Below are 13,007 nucleotides of genomic sequence, written 5' to 3'. Positions count from 1 at the left end.
GAAAGAATATGTTGGTATCCATCTTTCCTCAGTTACCCAACCTGACTGAAAAATAGCCTCTTTGATGAATGTTTTACATATTGCACCCATGTCTTAGCTCCAATATTTAGGTTATCTGGCAAGAAAACATTTTACTTCTGATCCTGGAATAAAGGGGGGGGAGGGCAAAAAGCACTAACTACCACAACTATGGAAAGAAAAGCATTTCTCTTAAGATAACCTAGGTTAGCAGGACAAACACATCATGGCATTCGATCTTTTGAACGGCATTTGGAAAATTGAAGTCTTGCGGAAAGTCTAACTTAATCTCACTGGGGCAATGGGCACAATCTGGAATGCCCTGACCGGGCACACATCGAGTGAAGGCAGCCGACCAGGAGCTTGCATTAGCCCAGGCTTTTTGGAAGCAGGATCCATCTGTATTTCCCAACTAATCATTAAATAGAAAACTTTCCTGAGTCAAACAGGTTTTAGAGAAAATACAAATCAAATACTTAACAGAGCTAACATTTCCTGTCCGGGGAAGCATTTGTTTAGAGAGAGTGAAGTTTTTTAAAATGTAGTTTCATTGGAAAACCAATTAATTTCCAGCCCGAAGCTGGATGTATTAGCTCTTTAATATGACTTGCTTTAGGCTGGCTTTTCACAGAGCCGAATGTGTAGACATTTGGCCCAGTGACTCTTTGTAATGTGTAGGCAGGGGATCAACGTCCAATATCCCAAATTGGGATTTATTTTAATGCATACCTTTATCTCTGGTCACAGGAAAGATTAAAAAAAAAACACATAGTCTCTCTTCCCCTTCACCCTGGTTAGTTTGCTTCTTTTCATCCTGGTCCTGGAAAAATGAATTATATATTTTAATTCGTTGTATTTCCTCTATTGATTGTTTAGTTAGTGACTTTGCCAACTTCCTGGAGGTTCATGTCGGATTCTGCAAAAGGACTGCATTTCCTTTTGGAATGGGGACTGAGAAAGAGAGGCAGCAGAAGCCTGGGTTCACCAGCAAATTGTGAGTACACAACCTAATTTCTTCCTCTCTCCCACTCTGGCTTCCTCCCTTTTGCTCTTCCTCCTCTCTTTTTATGGACAGAGATTATGTCTGCAGCATAATCCAATGTGATTCATTCTCTCTCTCTCTCTCCCTCCCTCTCTCTCTCTCTCTCTCTCTCTCTCTCTCTCTCTCTCTCTCTCCACCCCCAACCCCCACCGCCCCCCTTCCACCGTGGTCTAGACTTTGGGTAAAACAGATTTTTGACAATTTCTCAAATGAAAAATAAATAAACACACAAACAAACAACCCAAAAGGGGGAACCCAGGAGCCATATGAAAGTATAAGACATTGTAATTACATATTTTCATTTTAAGGTTTGGAAGGATAGAAAATAGCTAAAAGAATTCTTTTTGATTTAAAGGTAGTGTGGGTTCCTCCAATGAATTACCAACTAAAATATTTTCCCAGCTTCTTTTCTTTTCTCTTCTTTTCCTTTTTTCCCTTTTCTTTTCTGTTTTTCTTTTCTGTTCTGTTCTGTTCTGTTCTCTTCTTTTTAAAGAAAATGTGTTTGTTTTCTTGATAATCAGATAGGACAAACCACTGTGGGTCAGAAATTAAATGATAAAACTCGAACACTTTTATAAGATTTTCCTTCCCTAAATTAAATTGTACTAACAGATAACTACTACACAGTAGCCAAAGGCTTCTGGGACATGAATATTTTTCCTTGTGGTGGATATTAGGGGAAATTTTAACTAAATCATTTACAAAATTAATCAGAAGAGCTGCAAAAATTAGAGGACTTCTTTATATATTTTAGTTACCTTTTTTTCCTGTGCTGAGCATAATGTAAAACATTGGAAAAATTCTGAAGAAATCTTTTATTTATTGCTCGACCAGAATTTATGACTTCTTTCCCTGACTCAAACAATTCCAACAAGTACAAGAATTTGTAAAACAATATCTTTTAGTGAAAAGAATATGGTGATTTTTATTACCCAGAAGACGCAATGAAAACTGTAATTAAAAAGCAAAGACTACTAGGAGAGATTGGAAAATAGTAGAAGGTACTGCAGGTAAGAATCTGGCTCAGAAATTAATAATGGACAGATATTGTATAGAAATATAATTACATATTTATGAAAAAAATCACAGTTATCAGAAAGCTGTTTTTCTTTAACTACCTAAAAAAATCAATATGCAAAAAAATTTAAATGTTTAAATTTATATGTTCCTGAATCCATGTATGGGTTTTGGAAGAATTAAAGCATGATAAAGAAGGATTTATGTGTGTGTATTCATATGTGTTCCCCAATAAATGCCTGTGTGTATATGAAATAAAGCAGGCCTTGACTGAATGGTGAAAAGATAATTAAAGATTATTATATCTTTTAAAAGTTTATAAATACAAAGTAGCACTGGAAGATTATCTCGCTCTCTCTGTGTATCTGTCTCATTCTCTCCTCTTGCTGTCTGTCTCTCTGTATCTGTTTGTCTCTTTCTCTCCTGTCTGTCTGTCTCTCTCTCTGTGTACCTGTCTGTCTCTTTCTGTGTCTTTGTCTCTGTCTCTCTGTATCTGTCTGTCTCTTTCTCTCTGTGTCTCTGTCTCTTTCTCTCCGTGTCTCTCTGTCTCTGTCTCTCTATCTGTCTGTCTCTTTCCCTCTGTGTCTCTCTGTCTCTTACTCTGTCTCTGCCTCTTTGTCTTTGTCTTTGTCTCTCTGTCTCTCTTGCCACTGTATTTGAGGGGACTTGCCCAAGCTAGTTTCCAGTAGGGACACTGCTGAGAGAGGCAAAGTGAGAACCCTGACAGCAAACGGGCTCCCAGTCCTCCTCTTCTGTAAGGCTGCCTGTTAAGGCTGCCACTGAAACCATTGCCTTGTAAATCTCAGCTCGAGTTTTCTGATTTGGGCAGCGATTCTTATCCGGCAAAGCCCTCTTTATTAGCTGAAAGGTCCCTGCAGTGTCCATTAGATGGCATTGCTACATCTAGAGTCATGGTGGTGAAAATGATTATCAGTCTTGGCCAGGATGAATCACGGGCTTCATCTTCTCTTCTGGACTTTCTCCAGCTCTGTGATAGCACTTGATTTAAATGCTTACCGTAGCCCATCACTGAATGGCACCTCTCATTCAAGACTGTCAGAACCTATCGTTATGAATAGCTACAGAGTTTTGAGCTGTCTCAATATGGGTTGGCCACTGAGGCACAGCCATGGATCAAGGCCATATGGTTTTGTGTGATGGAAAAAAGAAACAAAAATAAAAACAAAATCCTGGAATTGTAATCAGTGGACCTGATCTGAGCTTTGTTACTTGTATGTGTAACACTGGACAATTAGCTGTATTTCTTTAAATCTCACTTGTCTACTAGCTAAAGTGAGGGGGTTTGGAATAGACAATATCTAAGGCTTCTTTCAGCTTGAAATCCAATGAGCTTGACTAACTTCATGGCCATGTGTAGGTCACCTTCGCACTTGGTCCTTGATTTTTTCATTTGTAAAATGATAGCATTGAATGACACATACAGCTCAGTGAGTCTATGTTTCCAAAGAAATGTTAATTATTTCAAAAGAATTTTCAAGATAGAAGTTGAGTCAATGGAGTAGTCATTTTAATATTTTAGCACTTACAGGCTCATTTTAAAAGTAATAGGCATTTCCAACAGGTTAATACATTTTTTTTCATTCAACAAATATTTATTAAGGACCTACTATGTGCACACATGCATGTAATTAAGCACATAATTAAGAAAAATCCCTTGGCATTTTGAGACTTACAATCTAACGATCTAATCATATAAAATGAAAATTGAATATGGTAATTACTGCAAAATTTGCCCCTCTGAAAAATAGTAGAAAAAGGGACACGTAAGAAAAATGACAAAAAAAAAAGAAAAGAAAAGAGAAGAAAAGATAAAAGGAGAGTTGGGATATAATAACTTAATTTGTACCTAATATTATCTGAACATGAATTTAAATACATCTGTGAATATATTTAAAGCTATGTGCCTGGATATAATTAGACGTAGATAAAAATGGAGGCTTGCGTTTCTGAATACCAGCACTTGTTTAAAAGGAATTACTAATCCCTTAGCTCCTCTGAACATTGATCTGAATAACCATTTCCTATTTTGTTACCAATTTTTTCCATTTACTCTTTACTAAAAGACGCGAATGCTCAAAAGACAAGCATTTTATTCACAGGACTACAGACTCATAGAATGCTAGAGCTGAACGGGACCTTGGAGGCAAAATCCTTTATAGAGTTTTTTATAGAGGAAAAAATGATGGCTCAGAGAAAGATGGTTTGCTTGTAGTTACTAGTTAATAATGAGCTACCATTAGCACCTAGTTCTCCCAGTCTAGTGCTCAATATTTGTCTATAAGAATTAGCATATGAAACATGTCTGAAAGTTTTTTATAACAAAATGTTAATAATTTTAAAATTATATGGATTAAATATCTGCATTTAAGTAGGACACAAAAATGGAAATATTTTACAAATAAAAGTGATATGGCTAAAACTCAGAGGAAGACCAATATTCTACCTGCATCAAAACTTGGATTCAAAAATTTAGAATTAATTGTCATGCATAATAGAGTTAGTTGGATGTAAAAGGCTATTGAAGGTCTGCTTCTAATATCCATGTATACTAAAAAAGTGGGGAAGGAAGTGAATATATGCATGTAAGGAAGAGGGTGGGAAAAAGGCTACCAAGAGGGTAAATGAGAGGAAAGAAATATGTCCAATTAAAAAGCATTTTTACAATGCATTATAAATAGGTAAATTTGGTATCGCCAAATGGTTCTCCCAGTAGGTCTTCAACACTTTAGTTGTTCTTGCAAGCTGAATTACAAAAGGAATGTTGAGAGTTTACAAATGTACATTGACACAACATTTGCTCCTAGTTTACTAACACATAAATTCGAGTTCAAATTGGTTGGGGATGGGGAAAGGGGAAGCAGTTTCAAATAAGCTCTGTTCTGTCTTATTGCTTCTGCCTTTTGTGGAGAAACAGTATTTAGAAACTGAGGAATATTAACCATAGAATGGTAGCTAAGTTGTAAAGAAATACCGTTTAGAAACTCACTTCAGTTAATAAATGTTTGTTGATTGAATTGACTTAATGACCCTAAGCTAGGGACAAAAGGATGAAAAGGCAAAATGTTTATTATGCCCACTTCATTTCACAGGAATTGTTCGTGACATTAAGAAGTCTGATTCTCTTGGCAGCATTTTACAAAGTAGTTGTTTCCTTAGAAGAACAGAGTGAACTATTTAACACATTTGTACGCGTACAAACACACACACGCAATTTAACCAGCTTTCTTGGCACAGGACCCATCCAGACCCATGCAGGAAAATGTAATTGAACATTTCAAAGGATAAGTTAATTCTAAGAAGAAGTGCCAAGTGATGCCCGTTTAAATTAAATTTTGAAAACTATTAATTCCCACATAGACTTACATTTGTGTTCTGTTCTACCTTCTTTTTGCCTTGTAGAGTTCATAGAATCACAGACCGTTTAAAAGCAGAAGGGAACTTTGAGGTCTCTTGGTCTAATACCCTTCTCTTTAAGATGAGGAGACAGGTCCAGAGAGGGGAAGCAATTTGTCCAAGATCACATCATCAGCTTGGACTCTAGTCCCTGTCTTCTCATTCTCAGTCTGGTGTCCTTTGTGATTATACTTGTGACATCCCAAGTAGGCCATGTGGCAGCAAATGTTTTTCGATATGGGTCTAAAATATTTCAGGCTTCAGAAGATTAGAAAGGAAGCAAACATCTCCACACTTGCTCTAATGTTGAATGGCAATAATTTAGAAGGGTGATTGATTTAACTTAAATCGCCATTTTAAATTTTCAAATCCATTTATATGGGGAGCAGGCATGGCCTCAGCTGATGGGAAAATTGTCACCCTAGATCAGGTTTTTCCTGAGGGAGGGAGTTTACAGAAATAACACAGGGGTTAGTGTCGTGCTATGAGACCTGTTTAGTGGTACGCATTACCGAGTTTGAGCGATGGTGGGCTATTTCTATTTGTAAACTTTTCACTTTTTGTTTTTGGAGACAGACCTGTTTAGGCAATGTGAGGGAGGAATGGGGGGGGGGGTTGATTTTCCATTGGACAGCTGAATAAGATCAGAGAGCTTGTTTCATGTTTTGTTTTGGGTTTAAAAAAAAAAAGCCTACAGAAACTTCAGAAGAAAAATACAACACAAAATACTACACCCTGAACCAGGGTGGGATCTAATTTGTAGAGGAATAGGTTCACTGTGACAGTGACATTTCTACTGCCAAGATAAAATTCACATAAATTTTGAATATATTTTACAGGGAATTTAATTTGAGGGTTACTGAAGGACTTGAATATGTGTGTGGGTGAAATACCAAGAATGAATAAATAAATAAACAAGGACTCAGAGACTTACACATGGCCTTCTCAAGCTGATGCAGAGAAATTTTATTGCAAATAATCCATTAAGCAGGTTTAAAGAAATTACTAGTAGAAGACATCTTAGAAAATGGCTCTTCATTTAAAATATGAACAAAGGGAAGGAAAGAAAGGAAACAAGAATTTATTAAATGCCTACTATGTGCAGACTCTGGGCTAAGCACTTTATAAATATCTCATTTCATCCTTGCAACAACCCAGGGAATGATTCTCCCCCCTCTCCCCCATTTTAGAGAGGAGGATACTGAGGCAGACAAAGTTTAAGTGACTTTCTTGGGGCCATACAGCTAGTAAGTGTCTGAGGTTGGATTTTTTTTTTTGGGTGAGGCAATTAGGATTAAGTGACTTGCTCAGGGTCACACAGCTAGTAAGTGTCAAGTGTCTGAGGTTGGATTTGAACTCAGGGGCTCCTGACTCCAGGGCCCGTGCTCTTTCTATTGTACTACCTAACTGCCCCCTGAGGTTGGATTTGAATTTAGACTTTCCTCGTTCCAGACCCAGTCCACTGAACTATCTACCTGGTTCCTCGACTGGGAAGTTTGTATTCCTTCAATCATTTGCAAGCATTGCTCCTTTAAGACCCTTGTACATATCTCCCTGGGCCTGGGACTGAAAACTTCTCAGTGGAGGAGACCGAAATCAACTTCCCTTCCGGGTAAACTGATTTATAAACAGTGTCAGAGTTAGAAGAAGGACCATAAAATTCATCTAGTCTAATCCACTGGTTTCACGGATGAAGCTGAATGGTATATTGGATAGAATATTGGATCTGGAGTCAGGAAGACTAAGGTGGGAAACCTACCACAGATGCTTACTAGTATTAACTCTTGGCAAATCATTTAACCTTTCCAAGGGTCAGTTTTCTCACCTACAAAATGCAATAATAATGACACCTATCTCATGACACTGTTGTGAAGATCAGATTAGTTAATATTTGTAACACACTTAACAAGATGCCTGGCACATAGTAGGGAGTATATAAATATTATTATCACCATTAGTATTTTATTATGTAATGAGGGAATGCATTCCAGGAATGAAGGAATAATACAGGCAAAACATTCCTCATCTTCCCATTTGCTCAAAGAGGAAGACTGTGAATTAACTTCAACTTAGTTTAATAATCATTTATTAAGCCCCCACTGTGTGTGAGACCTTGGGAATACAGAGACAAAAGAGAAAGAGCTCTTCGTCTCAAATATCTCATAGTCTTTTGAAGAGACACAATAGGAAAGAATTGAACAAAAGGTAAAGGGGTCTTAAAGTACAGGGCAGGGAGGAAGAAGGATCTTACAATAAATGGTCTTTTTTCTTTTTTAGAAAAGTATAACTTATGGCCTTCTGCTAAGAGAGAAGATCATGTACAAGGTTTGAGGAGGGGGATTTGGAATGGCTTCTGGTGTGTGTGTGTGGTGTGTGTATGTGTGTTTGTGTGTGCAGTGTTATGTAGTCAATCAATCAAGAATAAAAGGATTTCTGTGTAGCAGTGAGATTCTAGTGAGACTAGAGAGCATCAAATTGTTATAGACATAGTTAAAACAATTTTGTCTTTCTCTTATGGTATCCAGTTGCGTTCCAGCAGGAGCAGAAATGGTGGACAGTGGAGGTTACCAAAAAAAGACATCCCAAGAAGTTGCCTAATCAAATATCAATACCTATTGGCTTGTGTGCCTTCTTTCCCATCTCTCCAGAATCTTTGTGAGAATAATCCATGCAAATACGAAGGGCATCCTTGATGAAGAGAGGAGACCAGGGTAGGTAGGCAGGCTTTCCCAAATAGTTTTATTCACCAGCCAGATCACTGGAGTTGCCTGAAAGATATGTATAAGATCCTGATGCTCTTATTACTTATCGACTATGATTTCTTTTTAAGCTTGTTATTTTGCTAGAGCAAAATGCTGCCTTAAAGGCTTCTGATCAACCGGGTGGCTTTCATGCATATATTAAAAGCATCCAAAATTTCTTAATGCAAAAACATAGATAACTGTTCAATAGCCTTCTAATTATTGATGCTCAATGAGTCATGAAACATGGAGACTGATGCTTATGAAAGGTGTTTGCCATAGTTCTTGAAGATGTTCAGCATGAATTCATGTGGAAAAGGAGAACCTATAGAGCAGGGGTTCTTAAACTGGGGTTCATGGGCCTGCATAGATTTTTGAGGGTCCATGAACTTGGATACCCCAAAGATTCCACTTTTATTTTCAGTAACCTTTAGTTTTCTTTGTAATCTATATATCTATTTCTATATTTTGCATTTAAAACATTATTCTGAGACGGGGTTCATAGGCTTCACCAGCATGCTATCAAAGGGTGTCCAAGACACACAAAAAGTTTAGAATCCTTGCTTTAGGAGGGGAGATTCTCTTCATGTTTTTGTTTTGCCAATCAAACTATCAATTCTATTAATCTCTGGAACACTGCAGAACTCCCTACATGAGATTCATAATTGCTCAAGAGTTCTGTCAAACTATCCACATGAGGAAAAAAAAAGACAAGTAGATGAAAAGTGCTTATTGTCCACACTATGATATGTGATTTAGATTGATGATCCATAGAATTGTTCCATATATCTATTTAGCTATATCTATGTCTATATCTATATCATCAATATCAATATCTATATTGTCTATATCAACATCAATATTTATATCATTTATATCTATATCTATACCCATACATACACCCATACCCACACCCACATCCATATCCATATCTTCATCTATCTCTGTGTCTTTAATAAGACATGCTGGATGGACAAAGAAATGGTCCCATAATTTAAGAGGAAGAATGAAACATGTTCTATTCCTTTTAGGGACATGTACTTAATGACTATAAGCTTCTTGAAACAAAGACCCACTTTAAAAAAATGTTGTATTTCCAGTGATTCTGTAGAGCTTTGAGTCATGTACTACCAGTCTTAGATGAAAGGAATAGCTCTCCTAAATGGTGTTAGAGAAGTACGTGAGGGATGGTTGCAGTTGTTTGTCCTTCATTTTTGAAGAGGACCAGTGATGTCCTGGGTGATGTCTCGACTTGTGTGTGAAATGAGATTGAAGTGAGGCAGAGTTGCACAAAGTCACCAGCCTCACTCCCTCTTCCTGAGTCATTAGAGTGCAGTGACTAGACAAAAGTCAAGACAACTGGTGATAGCCCTGACCAAACTCTCAGCACTCCCCTGTGCCTGCTTCAGCCACCTTCATGGCTGTTGAAATAAATTGTTTACATTTGCCCATTTTGCCAGCAAAGCCTTCACATGCTTAGGCAGTTATCCCCCTACTCTCCAACAGGTGTGGGGCCTGTCTGCTGAGATGGTTTACTGGGGTATGGTTGCTATGCATGCTTCAATTTCTTGGAGTCACAGGTAAGAGTTAGGTGAATAAGGTGGACACCAAAGGTGGATGAGCAGCCCTGAAAAGGGCTCAGCAAGCCCTCATGCCAGAGGGGCTAGTCCTCCTGAACCCACCGTGAGTAGATAAAGGATGACATTGAGGAGAAGGACGATCAAGAGAGGAAACAGAATCAACATATAAGATGAGAGGATCAGGATTACCAGACTGGTAGACTGGGGAACATCACAGCTGTAGTTTACCTAAATTTTTAGCAAAGATTTTTATCAAGGCTAATTATGCTTATGATAGGATGTTAAGTCAGAGGGAAGATGCCATTACAATCAAGAGGCTTCAGAACTGGTTTCTAGGCAGATACAAAGAGTTATCTCTCATGAGTGACATCCATTTTGGAAGGAGGTCTTTAGTGAAGTGCCCTAGGCATCTGTCTTTGTCTTTGTCCTATTTTTTATCAATAACTTAGGCATAATCAAATCAAGTCAACAAGTATTTATTGAGCACTTGCTACATTTTAGGGACTGTGATAAGCACTGGGCTAGGGCAGCGGGTAGGGGAGATACAAAGAATGGCAAAGGACATTCCTTCCTCTCAATGAGCTCTCAGTTTAATGGGGGAAGAGCCCATATAAACAAGCTATATACAGGATACATTGGAAGGAATCAATGGAGGGAAGGCACTAGCCCTGAGAGGAATCAAGAAAGTCTGCCTGTAGAAGGGGCAGTTTTAGCTAGGATCTAAAGGAAGCCAGAAGGTGGAGATGAGGATGGAGCAAATTCTAGGCAAAGATGGTATGGCATAGGCTCATCAAATCTGCAGATGACAGTAAGTTGGGAGGGATAACTATTACAATGGAAAACAAAGTCAAATGCAAAAGGATTTCAATAGGCAACGTCTCATACAATTTGGGGGCAGTGGGGGAGGGTAAATGGAGGAGGGGTTTTGTACCTATCAATTTAGTGCTATAAGGAATCACCAAGGAGGGAACTCTCCCTACCAATGCAGGTTGGCACCTTCTCTACAACTTAACAGTTTTAGAGAGTTGCCTACAATGCTAATGGGTCCAGTCCATGAGCAGAACTGGAACCCAATTGCAGCTCATATTATGAAATATTATAATATTTTTTATTTTTAAATGAAAATGTATTTGTTTTACTTTTAATTGATGGAATAAAACACATATTTCCATAACATAGTATAATAAAAAAGATGATTGCACATGAAAATGCAAACCTATTATCTACAACTTGCTATTTCTTTTTTTAAACTTTTTTAATTATAAAAATATTTTATTATTTTCCAGTTACATGTAGAGATAGTTTTCAACATTTGTTTTTATAATATTTCTAGTTTCAAATTTTTCTCCCTCCCTCCCTCCCCTCCCTTCCTCCTCCCCCAGACAGCAGGCAATTCGATATAGGTTATATATGTACAATAACATTAAACGTATTTCTGCATTAGTCATGTTATAAGAGAAGAATCATAGCAAAAAGGACAAACCTCAAAAAAGAAAAACATCGGCACCAAAAACAAAAGAAATAGTATGGTTCAATCTGCATCCATATTCCACAGTTCTTTTCTTTTTCTGGATTTGGAGATCATTTTCCATCATGAGTCCTTTGGAACTACCTTGGACCATTGTATTGCTGAGAAGAATCAAGTCTATCACAGTTGATCAACACATAATGTTGATGATACTGTGTACAATGTTCTCCTGGTTCTGCTCATCTCACTCATCATCAGTTCATGCAAGTCCTTCTAGGTTTCTCTGAACTCCTCCTGCTCATTGTTTCTTACAGCACAATAGAATTACATTACATTCATATACCACAACTTGTTCAGCCATTTCCCAATTGATGGTTAACCCCTCAATTTCCAATTCTTTGCCACCACAAAAAGAGCAGCTAGAAATACTTTTGTACATGTGGGTCCTTTTCTTTTTCCTTTTTTTTTTTTTGTGAGGCAATTGGGGTTAAATGACTTGCCCAGAGTCACACAGCTAGTAAGTGTCAAGGGTCTGAGGCCGGATTTGAACTCAGGTACTCCTGAATCCAGGGCTGGTGCTTTATCCACTGCGCCATCTAGCTGCCCCCCCTTTTCCTTTTTTTAATGATCCCTTTGGGAAAAAGACCCAATAGTGGTATTTCTGGGTCAAAGGGTATACACAGCTTTATAGCCCTTTGGGCATAATTCCAAATTGCTCTTCAGAATGGTTGGATCAGTTCACAGCTCCACCAACAATGCATTAGTGTTCCAATTTTTCCACAGCTTCTCCAATATCTATTATTTTCCTTTTTTGTCATATTAGCTAATCTAATAGGTGTCAGGTGGTATCTCAGAGTTGTTTTAATTTGCATTTCTCTAATCAATAGTGATTTAGAGCATTTTTTCATATGGTAATAGATAATTTTGATTTCTTCATCAGAAAACTGCCTGTTCATATCCTTTGACCATTTCTCAATTGGGGAATGACTTGCATTCTTATAAATTTGATTTAGTTCTCTATATATTTTAGAAATGAGGCCTTTATCAGAAGTACTGGCTATAAAAATTGTTTCCCAGCTTTCTGCCTCCCTTCTAATTTTGGATGCATTGCTTCTCTTTGTACAAAAAATTTAAATTTCATATAATCAAAATCGCTATTTCTTTTAAATATAGAATAAGGTTATCATGTAAATGTCTTTTTTTCCTTTTTTCTTCCCTCCCCACTTGCCCTTACAAAATTAAAAAAAAAAAGATAAATCCTGCCTTATACTTGAATACTAAAAATAAGCTTTACAAGTAATGTAGCCTATTCAATAGTATATTGCCTTTGGAGTCTGTAAAACCTAGGTTTCAATTTTTCCTCAGAAACTTACTAGCTGTGTGACCCTGGGTAGGTCACCTATCCTTTCTAAGACTCAGTTTCCTCATCTGTAAAATGATAGGGTGCTGGACTCAATTATGCCTTCTAGCTATAAATCTATAATCCCATAATAAGAAGCAGAAGTTGGCAACAGTTCATCTGAAAAATGTTCTGGGGGCTTAAATCCAAAGTGGCCCAGTAGTCTGATACAGCAGCTAGAACTTGAATGTTAATTTGAACAACATTGGGAGAGGCATGGCTTCCAGGAAGAATGAAGGAACAGTCCCACTGTACTTTGCCCTGTTGAGATCACATACAGTTTAGTATTTTTAGTTTAAGAAGGATTTTGATTAATTGGAAAACATGA

At 37.5% G+C, this 13,007-nt stretch overlaps 1 long non-coding RNA gene across 1 annotated transcript in view; it reads left to right on the top strand.

Moving 5' to 3' along the window:
* Positions 1-883: 883 nt before the first annotated feature.
* Positions 884-13,007, top strand: part of LOC122743589 — a 47,007-nt gene continuing 34,883 nt past the window's right edge. The window contains exon 1 of the long non-coding RNA XR_006355000.1: positions 884-1,012. This is a non-coding gene — a long non-coding RNA (uncharacterized LOC122743589). The remainder of the gene's footprint in view (positions 1,013-13,007) is intronic.

The sequence above is a fragment of the Dromiciops gliroides genome, chromosome 2 (genome assembly GCF_019393635.1).
Source record: "Dromiciops gliroides isolate mDroGli1 chromosome 2, mDroGli1.pri, whole genome shotgun sequence".
NCBI classification, from domain to species: Eukaryota; Metazoa; Chordata; class Mammalia; order Microbiotheria; family Microbiotheriidae; genus Dromiciops; species Dromiciops gliroides.
This window is presented reverse-complemented; position numbering and strand designations above follow the sequence as displayed.